We start from the raw sequence: 17899 nt of genomic DNA, 5'->3' as shown, positions 1-17899 counted from the left end.
GTTATGGGGGGTGATGTCACTCCGGTTGACGGCGGATACATGTGATACACAACACAGGTTTTATATAACAAACGCAAAAAACTGAAAGTTAAAGTGCTTGACTATAAAAAAATCAAAAGCACTTCTTTGTGATGCATTTTTCAGACGATTTTGAAACATCGGCAGGGCGTATTATTGACGTGGGTTAGGATAAAAAAGGAGGAACAGTTTTTATAAAATGATGCTGTCACGACGGGCAAGACAACAAGAAGTTTGAGCTCATTTGTTTGTGACGGCCATCTTCGCAAGTGTCTCTCGTTTTCTCTACGCGTCAGGGAAATGAACACGCTGTTCCCCTTTGTGCACTGATGAAGTCTGAAGCACGCTTTGTCCCGTCTCTCCCAGCCTTTAACATACAAGCTGCAATCTCTTCACACCGCCTGCATAAATAACAGTGTTTTATGAGATTCTAAACAAAATGGCTAATGATGTCCTCATTCTCTGGGCATCAGCAGAAATAAAAGTGTCCAGTGGGAGTCTTCAGATCAATGAAGCAAACCTCTCAATCAAATGCTGGTTGAAAGGAGACACTGAATCAGCAGGATTCTCACTGCTGGACATACTGGGAATTTAAAGTTTTCTTATTAGCTTATTGTCCTCTGGCTATTACAGGGCATTTACATTGATTGAGATGTGACGCGTCTTCACATTCGTCGCAGCACTGTCTCTGGTCTTCAGCGACAGCCTGAACACATTTCATTTTAAGCTTTAGGAACATCAGTCACACTTCAGTTCCATATTTTATGAGTAAGAGCAGATTCTGAATGTTCTTTCAACCTTTCTAAATATGTACACAGCAGACAGTGTGGTGAAAAGAGAAGAACTACAAAGCGACAGACAGGAGAGAAGAAGAAACGCGGTTACACAATACAACAAGAGACAAGAAAGCCTCGACGCAGGGGAATTCTTACTCAATACCTATTTGACCAGCATGCGCCAGGAGACCGGAGGAGATTCACCGCCAGGGAAAACACAGACGTGGTGTCCATGCCTCCTTGATGTCACTTCAGGGAATGTATGTGGTTAGTAATCTGATATAAACAAAGGAAGAGGGACAGATGCTGACGGCGTGTCGACTGCAATAAGTCAAGGGGAAGGAAATAACAGCGATCAAAGACACACAGACAAATGGGATTCGTCCCAGAGGAGGCATCACTAACTGCTGTTAACAACAAAATGAGAGAATGTTAGCGTAGCTGGAGGAGAAAGCTGATCCAACTGCTCAACAGGACTGAATAAATATGGAAAACTACCATTCATGAGTTGATATGACAAACATTCATTGTGGAAAACCAGCGTGTAGCTTGACCAGAGCAGTCTAGAGAACATAAAACGATCAGGATGATGGCAATTATTTGTTATTCCTGATTCCTAAATGCACACGAGCACCGATTCCTCTGCAGAGCGTGCCTGTCACAGCGACCTTGACCTTTGACCACCAAAACCTTCTGTCCCTCAAGGTTAAACCCGAGATATCGCACTCACTTACAATGTGACCTTAAACTTTAACCGTTTATTACTGTTCATCCTTCAATCCCTTTGCATTATTGTTCCATCCATCCATCCATTTTCTACCTCTTATCCTGTTCAGGGTCATGGGGGGGTGGAGCCTATCCCAGCAGCCTTCAGGTGAGAGGCGGGGTTCCCCCTGGACAGGTCACCAGTCCATGGCAGGGCCAACACATAGAGACAGACAACCATTGGCTCTCCCAGCCACGCCTACGGTCAATTTAGAGTCTGGATTAACCTGGTCCCTCTTGATGTCTTTGGACTGTGGAGGAAGCTGGAGTACCAGAGAGAACCCAGCAGGAACAGGGAGAACATGGAGACTCCACACAGGAAGATCCTGTGCTGGAGCCGGGACTCAAACCCGGGACCTTCTTGCTGTGAGGCCACAGTGCTGACCGCTGCACCACCGTGCCGCCCGCATTATTGTTCCAAATTTGAAAAAAAAACCCAACAACAACCAAAAAACAAAACAGAACAAAAACTTTCAAGGAATTCTTGAGATGTTGCAAATCACAAAAATGGAATGTATGGATAACCCTGAAACATAGCGGCTCCAGCCCACAGCTGTTACAGCCCAGAGGCTCAAGAATATGGAGTCCTGGGTCGAAGTTTAGGTCAAAGCAGTAAAAAGTGTATGTAAGAGTGTTTTTTACTCAAAGAGAAGGTGCAGCCACGTCTGGTCAGTGTTGATGGTAGATGTACTGAATTAAAGCCACGTATTTCACGCGTAGTTTGCTGACTGAGAAACGACTGCAGGCGTTTCCTCTTCTGACACCGGCACCAACACCCCCCCCACCCCAGTCTGTGTTCTGGGAAAACTAAACTCTATTTTCTCTTGGATTTCTAGTCTGTGTGTCTGAGGATCCAGGGCACATGCTGCCAATCAAACCCAAAACATTCCTCAAGTGGCTTGTATGAGAAAAAAAGAAGAAGAAGAAGAAGAAGAAAAACACGAGCAACTCCAACAAGGAAAATGGGATCTCAAAAAGAGTGCTGGAGGATGCTGTGTTGGGCATGAGGATGCATTAATGGTACTTCAGCTAACTTGGATATTCAGCTTTGCAAATTATTTCTAGTACGTAGCAGAGGAAATGCAGTGGAGAGAGAGGCTGAATCTGCGTTACCCAGGCGAGACGGTCGACAGTCCATCATGAAAGAAAATAGTGGTGGTGCCTCTCCTCAAATTCAATGCCAACAGAAACTGAGAAACCTATTTCAGCGTGGGCAGTATTTGCTGGATGCCAGTCCCAAAAGAGCCTGAGTGTGTGTGTGTGTGTGTGTGTGTGTGTGTGTGTGTGTGTGTGTGTGTGTGCAGTTTTAAAGTTTTAATCCTCACTTGGACAGGAGCTCTGCTGGCCACCGTCGTCAGGATCCCAGAGATAAAACGGGAAAGACAACCGAGACCAAACGAGGTGGCAGATGACCAGTGAGTGTTGCCGTCATAAAGGAGAAGCCAAGGTGAGGAATGAAGTGCTTGTGTGCGGAGGCAGAAGCAAAACGTTTGATTAGAAATGTATGTGCTATATTTAAGTCATATTGACGTACAACCCCCATCCACAGCATGCTGAAGCAGTCATCGGTCCACAACAAAGGCCTCAGCAGGAAGGCTACGGACGTTGCGAACACCGTGCTTGAGACCAACATGCTCGTCTGTTGTAGCGGCTAATAAAAAGCAATTGCGAGCTACGGCAGCAACAAAGAGAACCTTGGATGTTTTCATCTCACACTCACGATCACCTCATGGGTAAAAGATGAACATTTTCTTCAAAATCTGGGATAATAAACTTCCAGTTATCCGAGCCAAGTCGCTAGAAATAATTCTCCCAGTTATCTGCTACTGGCACGCGCTCCATCGCTGTGGGGAAAACAAACTAATCCAGAGGTTGACATTCAAATCAAGCAAACACACCCAGCAGGATTCACCATGAATGAGCTAACAAGACATTTGTGGCTCAAAAGCAGAGGCTCTGGCACTCAGTAGAGAAAATAAAACTTGGACAAGTGGCCACTCATTTGGAAGAGAACCAGAGTTTCCAGAATTGGCTCGGTTAGATGGACGTAATCTAACAGGCCGAATCTGAAGGGAGAGTCGGTCAGGCAGCAGTGCTGTGGCGAAGTCGGGGATGGGCCTGGGAGGCTCGTGCCCACCCACGGTACTCAGCAGCCCAGCGTGCCAAATTTGACCAAAATCCATGCTGCAAAAGCAAATGACTAAAGACACAAAGAAGAAGTACTTAAAAACTTCATCTGTTGTTTTGTATTTGGGCCTTTTGGCTAAAAATGTGACCGTTAAAATGGTCATGTGAGGAGTCTCCACAGCGCCGGAGCTGAAGCTTTCATATTACCCACCCTCACATGAAGCAGACGGCGTGAAGGATCGAACTAAAACTCCGGTGTCTGTCTTTATCAGATTCATCGCCAGTGGCAAATCTCCTGATATTGGAAATGCTACCAAATCCATAAGAGGCCATAATCTGGGGTTAGGAAACGCACGGCTATCAAGGACTAGCAGCATCGATCAAGATCACACACAAAGACATCCTCTCGATTTATGTCGTTTAATCAATAATTCATTCATCATATTTAAGTACAAACACTGCTTTCTGAGCATCAATGGGTGGGTTTTTCCCCCCCACACGATGTACAGAACAGCAGCTTTAACATGGAACCCAGATTGGTCTTGGCTGGAGTCTTCTGATCACTTAAAATACAACACTTCAAAAATTACATGACCAACAACTCTTCAATAAATAGTTAACTTGGACATTTTATAAAATTCAAAACATGGTTTCTTTAGTCGAGTATTTTGAATATTATTTTTCTTTCTTCCCTGGCAAGCAGGCTCATTTCAACTTGAATCGGAGATGATGAGAATTACATTCTGTCAGCTGTCCTGGGGAGGAGATGTGCCATACACTCTTGGCAGCGTGATAAAGAGACATTTGAAATGCAGATAAAACGACATCAATCGCGTGTGCAAATGCAATCTGACTCTGTGTTTGTGCATTCATCAGCCTCCGAGATCTGTGGAGCGGCAACTTCCACTGACTTTGCCATTCTAACACAGAGGGATGTGCTTTGCCAGCACAGCGCCGTCAGAGAGGTAAACAGAAGCGGTGGGGTTCTGTGACGACAAAATTAACTTATTTAAAGAAAACACAAACCAGGAGAAAACGGCGTTAGAGCTGTCCTGATTGAATTCCCGGGAACCGTAACTTATCCTTAAAAACTATTGAAGAGCATTTGTGCACAAGCACGTCATTTAAAACATTTGTGCCATCTTCAGTCCGACTGACATGAATGAGGCCATCATGAATATAACTGATGTACTGAAGAGCCTGCGATGGACTGGCGGCCCGTCCAGGGTGAGCCCCGCCTCTCGCCAAATGTCCGCTGGGATAGGCTCCAGCCCCCCCCCCCCACCCTTAACGGATAAGCGGTATAGAAAATGGATGGCTGGATGCTGAAGAGCAGCATGGCGGTGAGGGCGCACAAGTATTCACTGAAGTGACAGTGAATCTGCCACCGCCGGTATTTACATCCCCTCTCAGATGAAAGAGAGCGTCCCTCTGTCATCACACTGGTCATCTCCTGAGCCCTGCAGGGCCGCTTTATGAATGTTTGGCCTGTTACTCCCCCTCCCCACACACACACACACACACACACACACACACACACACACACACACACACACCATATAGTCTTTTAAAAACTCAAGGTCTTGCCAAGGAGTGTTTCTGGAAAGAGTTCACTTTATTTCCAGAGAGGGAGAGAGGTTCTACCTATTATCAAAAACAGGTTGTTCTGTTTTTGCAAATTTCCTCAGGTGACTCCAGACTTGACCCATGACACGCAACGGGATTTAGATGCACTCTTAGCGGCAAATAAAGGTCGAGTGGACAAAGAACTTCTCCTATTTCACGATGTTGAAGAACCGGTCCAAAACTAATAGGCCTTTCCTCCCAAACTTTAAATTGTATTAACAAAGTATATATATTTCAACTAATTCTACTGTTATTTCTCATATTGCTTCAAAAGGTTTTGAACAAAACGAAACAGAATTCAAAGCAAACAGAGTTAATATTGCCCAACACTTTGATATTTTGAATTTCTATAATGTCAAAGCTGTGGCTAACCTTTCAAGAGAACCACTAAAAAGCCTGGCCAAACTTGTTTTTAGGCTATTCTGACTTCGCTACAAAGCATCATGGGAAGTTAAGCTGTTCTGTGTTGACTTCTAAGCCAACCTTGAGTTCAAGTTCAACTCCGGCACAACAAAGCTCCGAAATAAATATATAAAACTGCTTAAATCTCTCTTATAGGAAACAGTTGCATTATCTGTCTGTTGAAAGCTTTACCTTCAGGCAAGGCTTTTATGCGTGGACTTTGTCCCCTCCCTTGTGCTTTGCTTTTGGGATAAAAATAGCCCATCAATTTGACATGCTTACCATGTCAGTTAGCAGCAGAATTCTTACTTTTTAATGCAGAGAGAAGAAGCGATAGCTGGGGAGGAGAGGGGGAGGTTAACGCAGAACCTCCAGCAGATGGAAGCTTGACTTACTCTGACTCTAGTTTTGGAAAATATCTTGGCCTCTGTAGCTTAAAGACACTCAAACGAAATTGTGATATTAAAAATTCATGTGCTCGTTATTTTGCAAGGACGGCAGCATAATGACAGACAATAACTGCCTTTGAATGGATTCCGTTCTGTCTCCACTCCCTTTCCAAGCATAATATCATGCAAATCCCTCAGAGGAGCATTGATTCGTTCTGTTCAATCAGCCATATCTTTGCCAAAAATAGCACGGAGCTGTGTCTTAATTGGTTTATAAGATTTCTAATTAAGAAGAGAATCAATATCTTAACAGTTGGATTTCATAATCTTAACTAGCGGCATTTCCACAACACACAAAAGGCCACCAAATCAACACCCGGCAGAATTCTGGAGACTTCGAATCAATGTTGAATGTATGAGAAGCGGCAGTGCTTGAGTTTCCTGGGTCTCAACGTGTCATTTTATATCAGGCTGACCTTCGGCTCCTTTACATTTATTATAACGCGAAGGGGAGCAGGACATCGGGACACGTGAAGACACGAAGACCAACCTCACGTCCCGACCGGATCAGCAAAGTGGAAGCAGTGGGCATACGACACTCTTCACCACTAACCTTTTGCAGATGACATATTGGTTTACTTATTTATTTACTGGTTATATTTACCCCGAGGTGAGAAAAAAAAAATATCACAATTTCAATTCAATTTTAACGTGTAATATCCAATGGCATGACAGCCAATGCCGCATCTCGCTGGAAAACATAACTTTGCAGGAATATAAAGTGCAGCACCGGCGGCTAATTCTGCATATACGCTGTTTCCTCATGCATATATGCAGCTTCTTTGCATCTAATACTCATCCTCTATGATAACCTACACACCTTACAACTTCCTTCTCTCCGGATTTCCGTTAACCAGGTTTTTTTTTTCTCCTCCAACTAAATTCCCAAAGGTATTTATATAAATTTTGTATACCTTCATAACAATATTGATTCTTTTATTTTATTTATTCTTTTTTTTTTTTTTTTTAACATCAAGCCCACTTGGTCAGCCTGGCTGACCGTGGCACTTGCACCTCGGTGAGCATGTGGTAAACCCAGGGAATGTGCAGCGAGGGTCATGTGAGCTTCATTTACAGAGGGGTCCAGCGCTCCAGAGGTGAGACCGGCTCCTGACTTAAAGCCCTCAGGGGCTTCATTAAAGCTTAGACTTGGGCTCTCTGTCGAGGCTGAGAGTGGAACTGTCTTTTCCATTCAAGGCCAGAGTCACACAGACAGATCGAGTGGAGTGTTGCAACAGCGAGACGATCCATTAATGTCGGTTCATGTTTTAGTCCGTCTTTACAAGAAAACCAAGGTCAGCAGATTGTCAACTTCAATTGCAGGTCCTCTGAGGTCCCTCCTCTCTGTCCTGCAAGCTTTTCCTTTTCCAGTTGTCATGCTTGTTATGTGCTCAGGGCCAAAGACGTCCATTATGATGAGAGGCTGATCAGTTAAACACTATGAAACACACCGCAACAGCTGATCTGATCTAGGAACCGCTAGATGCTCTGCATGGGTGTGATGGTTTTCCCAAGACTGTAAATTAGGCCATGTAAGCGTTCATTAAGTGGAAGTAATTACGGTTCATTATGGCACATTGTTTTTATTGGCTTTGCCATCCCAGAGTTCATTAGCAACCCAGTGTGTGTCTCTGGGAATGTGCTCCAACATGCAAAAGTTTGACACCTAGTCTAAAAGACCGTGTGACGCACGAGGACACGCAGTCACACGGTCTTTGTTGTGATTCTTAAATAATTAAGAGACTTGTGCTCTTCTATTTGTTTTACAGCTTCTTCTATATCGATCACTCATCGCGACTCCGTCTCCCAGAAATTACATTTATTGATTACTCATTTGCATCAACAAATGATGAGTATTGATAGAAATCTAATGATGGCATCCAAGTTTCGATGAAATGATTTTCGATGTACAGCCAAGTGTGTTTGAACAAAAATACGGTTCTAAATCTTCAGGAAAGTTAGCGAAAACAAAACCGGGTTTCCTTTCCGGTGGTTTTTGTCGTGACTGATGAAGTTGGATGTTGTTGTAGTCTTGCCACTGGTTTTTGAGCTGTAGACCTTGCACACAAAATCCTTGATTCCAAACCCTGGATGAGCCTCTGGACTTGTCCCGGTCCTGCTCTGATGGGTTGACCGCCTCGCTGACACTCCCGGGTAACTAACGTCAGAAATCAGAGAGTAACTTCTCAGTATCTACTAATGCAAATATTTAATGAAAAAAGTCGTCTGACTCGAGTCATGAATACCAAGTCAAATTCAAACTGAGTCAGGTAAGTCTCAAGTCCCTGCATATGATTAAGCGCTTCCTGTTCAGGTTCCCTCTCCGCAAAGATCACATCCCCTCTCTCTTTTTTGCCCCCCCCCCCCCCCACAACCTCATCACACGTCTCCTTTTATTTGTCACTTCAAATCCCTCCCGGTACATTTCAAAATATCACTGTCTGCTCTACCTTTTAAAATCTGTGGTAGGGAAACATTTCTTTGCCCTGAGGAGGGGGAGGCAGGTGGAGGCCTGCCATTGACTGGACTACAAACACTTCCTGTCTGTGCTATCTCTGTCGCGGGGTCAATAACAAAGAGGGGGTTTCAAATGTGATCCCAAGGTCATTCGGACGGCTCAATGTGGAGTTCAAAGTCAGTCTCATGTTACTTTGATTTCGTGGGAGTCACGGGTTGCATCCACCACTACACCAGGCTCTGAGACATTTATAGAAATACACACATTGATGTATTTATGTAGTATACACGCGGTCGATATTTTAGATATTAGATTACATCCTCCCTCCGTGGGAACTGCAGTTTATTGTGTGTAAGCAGATTTAAACCTGGGTGTGAACGTCACAAGCGTCCCGATGCCTTCCCGTCACAGCATCTGACCTTTGACATTCTCATTTGTGTTGACTTTGCTTCTAATTGCTTTCACAAAGGCAAAAAGTCAAAAAACAAAACGTATCTTTCTGCTGCAACTTAAACAAGTCGTTTGACTCTTGTTTTGCAAAGTACTCAAGGACTCAAGACTGGTATTATTTTACTGTCACATACCGCAGCATTAAGTCTGTATTCATCCCATCTTGTAAAGAGCGGTGAGCAGCCAGACATGAGGCAGACATACAAGACGTGACACAGGATAAAAGACGACTAACAGGTAACCAGGACGTGAACCCACAGGCTGACATGAGGACTACGTGTTAAATGCAATGATGAACAGGCGGGTTTTGAGAGCAGCTTTCAGTATGTCCAGGGTCGGGGAGTCTCGGATGTCCTTGGGGAGAGAGTTCCAGAGGGTGGGGGCTTCCACACTGAAGGCTCAGAGTTTGGTAGAGCCTGACGGACCTGGTGTGGCTGGGACTCAAACCCAGGACCTTCTCGCTGTGAGGCGACGGTGCGATTGGCTCTGGCCCCTCAAACAAGGTTTAGATAGCCCACTACTGTTTCCCACTACAGGCCCCGTAAAATGTAACAGCCTTCCCCAGCTTGGGTCGCTTCAATCCCCGCCTGTCACTGTTCAGCTCCGTTACCCACACAAATACTTGCTGCTTGCTACGACCGGACAAAACGCCCCATTATGATTTCTGGCGTTCCAGTCATTTCTAATTTCTTTTTCATTGTGTGGCCCCTCATAATGCAGCTGCGCTGTCGAGCTCAAAATAATCACGGCAGGAACAAAGGCCAACATGTGTGCGTGTGTGTGTGTGTGTGTGTGTGTGGGGGGGGCTTATATCTGATTGTGTTTTGAACATGCACGAATAGACGGTTGCTCAGTGGGCTGAATACAAGCTGCTCCTTTTGGATCAATAGCCTTGTACGTGTCAGCCCACATCGACCAATCTCTTAAGGGACAGAACGTGTTGGCTTTATAGCTGAAATGTATAATTTATAGCTGCAATATATAATCTCACCATCTAAGGTGGTCCCTTTTCCAAAAGTGTCATAAATTAATACCCCTTGGAATTCTTAGAGCAGATGATGAAACTCCTGATCGACCTTTATACAGATGTAGGAACGCCACATAAATTCAACCTTTTTGGAATTCGCCGTGTGATGTTTGTTTGTGAAAGTTACTTTAAAAAAATGAAGGACAAATGTTTCAAAAGTTCTCAAAAGCTCAATTGAGGTTGATTCCAGCTTAAGGGCAGAATCACATAGAGCTTCTGTCGGCTATGATTTACTTTTTGTTTGCAGGTGAATTAATATTTTTACTCATCTGGGTTCATTCAATACATCCTGCAGGTTGCAGTACATATCAAAGACCTTAACTGCCCTGTCTGCCTGTGTTTTGGAGTCCTTCTAGTATAATTTCTAGTATAATACCATACGATTAATGCTTTCAGCTCCGCTAGCAACTCTTGACCTGCAATTTTAAGAGGAAGCAATTAACTGATTCTTGATGGATGGTTCCGGGCGCTCGCCTGTATTTTGAAGCTGTGTGAACAGATTTTTTTTCTTCTGTTTCATTGAATAAAAGAGGAAAAATATGTTTCATAATGAAAAAATATATGTAACTGATGACACTATTTTGTGTCCTCAGAACTACAAGGGCACAGATCTCACACTAGCCAGGTGTCCTCAGCCTCTTTTACTGGCCGGTTTGATTATTTCGCTTGATCATTTCAGCCAAAGCTTGAGTGTGCATTTCCAGCTGGCGTGGTGCACGTGGTCATGGTATCCCCTCAAGACCTCATCCAGGTTGTCATGACCTTGGCTGTATAATTCATGTTGAGAGCCGTTTGTGTGTCACGTCTGCGAGAGAAGCTCAGATGACGTGACGTTGGGAGGGGACTCTCAAACACTGTTGGACGGATTCTGATGAAATGTGGTGGAAGGATATTTCAGGGAGAAGTGGAGGCTTTCTGGATCAAATCCTCTTGATCTTGATCGTATTCTGGAAGGCTTATTTTCAGTATAATGGTTGATATTTCAGTCGGATGCGAGCATGTGTTTATTTAATTGATTGCGTTTGGGTTTTAACCATTGGGTTCGGAGATGACATGGATCATGTTCTGGATGGGTGACCTCTACAAACCCTCTGATTCTAGCCTTTATTACCTGATGTCAGATTGTTTTCCTCAGTCTGGAAAGTTTAATTTCTAGATAGTGAGAGAACATCAAGCTTTGTCTTCCACCCATCCTCCTGTTTTACTGTCTTAGTGGTCTGTACGCTGCAGGTGACTTGGGGAGGATTTGCGGATGGTAGAACTGATGAGTAAGAGGGATTGCATGAGATCTTCTGGGGATTGTTCAGAGGAAAAGCTTCCTCTCATCATGGACAAGACCCAGGAGAAAGGAAAGGAGGATTCACCATTCGATACCGAATGTGTCAAAAGCTCAACAATCAGACGTGACAATCCAATAAATCAACGTACAGATGGAGCATTCCTGCGACTTGTGGTTGAAGCTAACCTGCTTCTGGCTCCAGCTTCATTTGGTTTATCAGGTAATTTAAAAACATCACTTCATCACACGCTCATTGTGACAAAAAGGAAATGTGTGCCTTGTTGAAGCCTCATGAGACAATCATGCTTTATGTTTGAAGAAGCAAAATGAGGATACTGCTGTGAAGGGTCTCTCAACTACTCTCTCACTCTCACACTCGCGCACACACACACACACACACACACACACACACACACTTGATTTGTGTTTTCTTCAGGATCCAACCACCACGGTTGACTAGACTCACTTTGTCGACTCAGCAAGCCTGAAATCCAATGACTGACAACAAGATTCCCTGAGACGCCTCACTGCTGACATCTTTTATCACTGCGGGGAAGCCCAAGTATGTTGTTCATGAATAAAGAAAGCTTTAATTCCATGTACAACTGCATCAATTAAGTTGAAAGGTGGAAGGGTGCAATTTTCCTCAGCCCTCCCCCAGGGAATGGTCCTCTTTGCAGCATCTCTTTGGCATTTTAACCTCTCTAATTTGCAGCACTGTGTAATGGCATGCAAATAAAAAAGTGGTTTCTAATCTAGCACTGGGGAAAATACTGCCAGGTGGAAGATTGATGGAGGTGTGTGTGGCTGCAGTCAGCCATTAACATCCACTTCCCCTGGCTCTACATCAAGACACCAGGCTACGGTTCATTTTCCTACTCTAGAAATAACTTTGGTTCAGTCAGAACTTAAATAAAGCTTCCTAAGTTTAACTTCACCCTAAAAAATATTGACAGGGTTAAAGATTCAACTGTTGGAGTGACTCACCATGTTGGTGTTGTAAAGAATGAATACTGCTTGCAAATTGTTTGATGTTGCAACCGCAATGTCAAATCCAAGGAGATGCTGGAGGGGGATGACCACGTAAACAGATGGATCTATAGGAGCAGGGCTCCATCTATTATTCATGGCCTTTCCGTAGGTCTTAGACCAAAGGCCAAACTATACATATTTTACCATCCTCTGCCTCGTCCGCCACTCTCTTCTCGGCATCCTTGTCATCAATGTCGTTTCACACTACAAATAACACTAAATGCTGTATACTAATATTTGCTTGTGGTCAGTTCAGTGCATCCTTCTTGAGCAGTCAGTGGGTTTACCTGCGCGGTAGCACCAAGATGAGGTCGTTAAACTGGACTACTGTTTTACCAGTACACAAGAACCAGTTTTCGAAAGGTCTGACACGTCCGCCCTCCGGAACAGTAGGTGTCGCCATCACAGCGAGCAGGGAATCTCCGCGAGCCACGAGTTCTCACGATGTCAGATATTTGAATTTCTTACGTTCCAGGAAGGTTTCAAGGATGTTGAATCATTTCAAACTATTAAGGTTTAGCGTTTAAACTGCAACATTTGGGAGGTCTTGTTGAGTATTTCCTCTGTGACCTGTTGGCTCAGCCGGCAGTTTCAGAACGTGTTTTAGACAAACTTATCCGAAAAAAACAATTCTCACTGGGATGTCCCATTACAGTTGGACTCTCTCTGGTTGACCTTTTGCTTCACGAACCAAACAAGTTAGCAAGCGATGTCCCTGTCGAGCGGCTGATTTCAATTTGAAGTTGCAGCACAGTGTTCTGGAACTAAAACACCAGGAGTACTCATTTCCTTCTTCATCTAAAGCCTACAACACGTTGCCTGGTAGAAGGTGCGGTTGTAAAGCAGCATTTCAGCGTGGTGATTCATTTCTAAGGTTTCTGGTGGTTGGAAAATGGGACATATCACAGCGTACAGTAAGTAGATGATAGGTTTTTAGCTCAATACAAAACTACAAGAATACATATATTTTCTAATCCCAACTGTTAGAAAAAAGAAAAAAAAATTCACTGACTGCTACAAACGGCAGACAACAGACAGAATAGCAGATATGTCACGCAGTGCCCCCGAATCCCAGAACAACACTCATCTTTACTTGAAGAGAAGAGAAACAGGCATCCATAAAAAATACATTCTGTCAAAGAAGCCTTCGCTGAGCTGGATGAACTGGATTATAAAAGAAATTTGGAGACATTAAAGGTCCAAATGTTGTCATCCACATAGAATTAAAGTATTTGAACAAGGCAGCAGTCTTGTTCCCCAGCACCTGCAACACGGAACGTGTGTCCCTCTTGATAATTGCTATTAAACACAACACAACAGCAACAAATGCTACGCCAAAGCCCTCCCTTTCAACTCTGCTCTGCATGCTGCAGCACAGCTCAAGAACAACTTTGCTTCCTTGTGCTACATTAATTCCGTAAAGAGCCACGTTCACATCATTATCACATGATCAGGACCTGCCTTGAAGTCCGTTTTAAATGACAATTCCAGTCATTTTAAACTTGGGTCCTTTATTTTTGTAACGGAACAAGTGTCTCTCAACATTATGCAAAAGATCCCTGAGGTAGATGTTGGCCATGAAGACAGGCATGATTGCTTTCTTGTCGTCTTTTTGTCCTCCACATTCATGCCATTGTGATCGCTCCGAAACGCTTTGTACAAATTTTGCACAAACATCCACTGGGATTCAAGGATGAACTGAAAAGGTTTTGGTGTCAAGACGTCACGGCCAAGAACACCTGGAGCGAATTTCTTCAATTAGTGCAAAAATGTCGACCTTATCGGGGAGGCATACGACCACTGTGTGATATTTCTGGTTGCTGAGGTTTCCTTTTCGTTTAGATGAGACATCTGAAAGACTTTTTTCCCCCTCATAAAATCCGCTTTGGCTTTTAATCTTCCATTTTATGTGTCGCTGAGAACGTCTGAATTCTCGCCTCACTGCTGTTTACAATGTTTAATCCTGTTTGGTTCAACAAGAGGCTTTTCATATATTCAACTTAGAAAAATAAGTAAAAAACCAATAAAGATGATGTTCAATAACTGCTAAACGACTGTAACGCGAGTCCCACTGAGGTCATTAGGAGCCTTCGTATGGATCTCAGCCACACTCGGCGTTTAGCTAATAGACGACCAGCATGATGGGCCGCTGCTGGGTTCACCGCCCTCCATTTGCCTCGCAAATATGTGAATCAATGGAACATCAAATTGACCCGCCAACATGAATGCTGACTTAACGACTTTTATTAGATTTTGGTTAAATGGGTTGTTGTTGATTGGGTTTTGCAGGATCAACAAAAATCAGCAGCTCAAGAGAGACATCATTGCCCCTCCAATCCAACGCGTGAACAGTGACGTTCCAGGGTGAAGCGTCCCTGCTGAGAGGTTTTTGGAAACTTCGCTTCCAAGTCCGTTGGCGTAACATCAATAATGTCCTACTGGACACGTGAAAGCTATGTCAGCCTGAGTTTGTGGCTGAGAGAGCTCAACACTGGTCACTTGGTTGGCATGAACCCCTGTTTTTGTCCACAAGCAAATATTTAAGACACTGGACAACGATTTTATAGTAGTTTTATTTGATTTTCTTGTTAATTTTTGACATTTTTATTTGATAATTTATTTTTTGATATTTTACCCGTGTTTGCGTGGTCTTTAATTCACATTCCGATACACCACGAGGGATCAAACTAGATCAAATATAATTAGTCTCTGAATCTACTTTCCTCAACATCTTCTGATTTCAGAGGGCTTTGAGTCGTAATTGACTTGTCTGAAAGGAAGCCGATTATGTGGATAAAGATTCAGACGTCTCCAAATTAAGATAAATACAAGAAAGATGTCAACCTCCTCCAAAGAACGGAACTTCTTCTGTGAGAAGAAAAAACAAACAAAACCTGCATGCAGACATGCAGCGATGCAGGAGGGAGCCTCGCCAGGCAGGTTTTCACAGCCGATCAGGAGAATAAAATAAAGAAGAAAAAGAAAAAGCAGTGCAGCTGTATGAGTGGAAGTCAAAGAAGCAAGCGCTCCGTGATGATATCATGACATCCTCTTGTTTTCCATCCCATCTCGCTAATTTTATTTCTCATGCATAATCCATTTCTGAAGTGGGCTAATTGAATTTTCACGAGATTACAGCTCCCTTCCCAAGCGTGTTTAATTCCGTGATATTCCATCTATGTACACTGTTTGCAAATGTGTCTTGTGCCATCACTCCTTTCTTGTTAATGCCTATTAAGATGCTAATTACGGGCCTTATTATTGATGGGAGCTGGGCTCCAGAATGGCTGAACAGGGGAGTGTGAGCTGATACGTCCGTCTAGTATTTTACCAATCAAAGAAAGACACACGCAGTCTCATTTTATGGTCGTTGTGGTGATGTCAGCCTCCTATTATGAGGGTTTGAGATTCTAATTAATTAGAATGTAGCGTTGACGCCCCCCTGTCATAAAGAAGTCAGCACAGTAGAAATAGATCGACCTGTCAGGGCAAAAGAAGAATTGAACTCTCAACTCCCCTCCTTCATTCTTTTCCACGTGTCGGTTTACAGTAACATGAGGAATGCAACTGCGTTCCCGGTTTTAGTTTCCGACCGCTCCATTCTTCACAGCCACAGCAGCCAGACAGGAAACAACATTTCCATTTCCTGTGGTATGGATTACTACACCAGCAGCTGACCATTTTCCGATACATCAAGCTCGGGACATTTAATTACTGCGATTACGATTATCTCCTATGGAGTTCCTCTTTTATTTCAAATCAAGTACACTGCCTTGGGCTCAGCGCTCCGTCACATTAACAGCAGGTTAATTACAAATTCAATTGTACAGCTAAACTGTTACGCCAGTTATGGCTTTGGGGTGTTTCAATATGTCTCCCTGATGACATTTGCCATTTTATAGAACAGTTGAAAAATACAAGAAATATTTCTACTGTGTTGGTGCAAAGATTTGCTAAAAAAATCTCAGGCATATTCTACTGTGCAGTAGAAGCAATATAACTAATATACTGTTTGTTTGTTTTTAATTGAAATAACTTCATTTTTGTGGGTTATAGGTTTCACCAGCGTGTCATTTAGCATCACCGCCACGAGGGATTCCCAACTGATGGCGAAGAAACATTCAATTTGTCTGTGAAAAATACACCCGATCGAGAGCTTTATACTCTTTTTAAACTGAAAAACTGATCTGCCTTGCTGGAATGGCTGAGCAGGATGATGCCACCAGCTGTCATACAACTGAGGGGAAGATTTTACCATCTATTGTGCTATATTATAGGAGTGAGTGTCTACACAGCCCCAAGTGGGAATAAAATATTAGTCTGAAAAACATAAATTCTGTCCAAAACTGAAGTGCGGGCTCCAAAAAAGCTGTTCTTGATTAGCGAAGCCCAGTTTGCAGGGATAATGACTGATTTTTTTTTTCATGCGCCGCCCATGCTTTGTATCTCAGTGAAAGATGTTGTTTATTGATCCCAGATTAAATATGTTAATGTCCTCAACTGAATTTCAACTGTGAAATTACTTAATCTTGCCAGAAAATGCTGTTTGCGCTTGATGATCTGAGCAGTTCTCCTGCAGCACATAAGCTTGATATTAGTTTCTGAAATTTAAATCAAGGCCAGTCATGTGTATTTAGATAAATATAAACTGGCACAAAGCGGAAGCTGCAGTTTGAAACATTTTCCCTTTAATTTAAATTCAGCACTCTTCAAGCTGTGCTGACTATTCCGCAAACTGCTGCTCTATGAAGTATGAATACATCTGCTAATTCACTCCCCGCCATGCTGTGCCTTAGCGTGTGATAATGCTTCTAAAGCATCCTTGATCTCCTTGCAGTATCGGTTTTCTCTACTGAGATATCTGCACATGCAATTCAGCTTTGGCTCCCCGCAATTCCATCACAATTATTTCTGCTTAACAACTATCAGACTCTCACGCAACCCAAGGCGATATGCAGTACATACTGCTATCGTAGCTGCAGTTACATTTACACTGACTAAAAAATTCTCTCCACACTTGTTTTACCCAATTTGTGCAGGCTTTAACCGTGCAAATTCATAATTTCAACAAGCCAGTCACGGGTGTAAAGCCATGTCTCACCAGTAAATCTGTTGCAGGATAATTTTCCTGCAATCTTTTTGCATTACACAGCAAATTATCCTTCGTAGCTGTGTTTAAGAGAAAAGAGGATAATATTGAGTGGAACTCAGGATGGTACCTGTGTCCAAGCTAGCCTACACCCCATGCTGACGCCGACCTTAGCGTCGAGCAACGTTCCTCGAATGTTAGCTAGTGCTTATCAGGTATATTATCATCTTCATGGTGTATCATCCTCGACTAGTTAATGGTTGTACCCAACCAGTCAGAGCAGACGTCCGTCCCCGCTGATCCTGGATCTGCTCGACGATCCTGCTGTTAAAAGGAAGGTTTTGGTGGCTGCTGTTGCCTGGTGTGCTTGCTGATGGAGAATTGTTGGGTGTAGATTCAAT

The 17899-nt window shown here is 43.4% G+C and overlaps 2 long non-coding RNA genes across 2 annotated transcripts in view; one reads left to right on the top strand and one right to left on the bottom strand.

The window, feature by feature from the left end:
* The first annotated feature begins 2522 nt into the window (after positions 1-2522).
* LOC147241374 (uncharacterized) lies at positions 2523-3211 on the top strand. The gene is made up of 3 exons (XR_015110949.1): positions 2523-2579; positions 2893-3006; positions 3109-3211. It is a non-coding gene; the product is annotated as an uncharacterized LOC147241374 (long non-coding RNA).
* A 4893-nt stretch (positions 3212-8104) lies between these two features.
* The window catches only part of LOC147241373 (uncharacterized), a 33550-nt gene continuing 23755 nt past the window's right edge, over positions 8105-17899 (bottom strand). Inside the window, exon 3 of the long non-coding RNA XR_015111057.1 lies at positions 8105-8321. This is a non-coding gene — a long non-coding RNA (uncharacterized LOC147241373). The remainder of the gene's footprint in view (positions 8322-17899) is intronic.

Source organism: Aulostomus chinensis, chromosome 21 (genome assembly GCF_037954235.1).
Source record: "Aulostomus chinensis isolate RoL2024-O1b breed Wild chromosome 21, RoL_Achi_v1.0, whole genome shotgun sequence".
Taxonomy (NCBI): domain Eukaryota; kingdom Metazoa; phylum Chordata; class Actinopteri; order Syngnathiformes; family Aulostomidae; genus Aulostomus; species Aulostomus chinensis.
The sequence above is the reverse complement of the archived record's forward strand: the minus strand, read 5'-3'. Positions and strand labels throughout refer to the sequence as shown.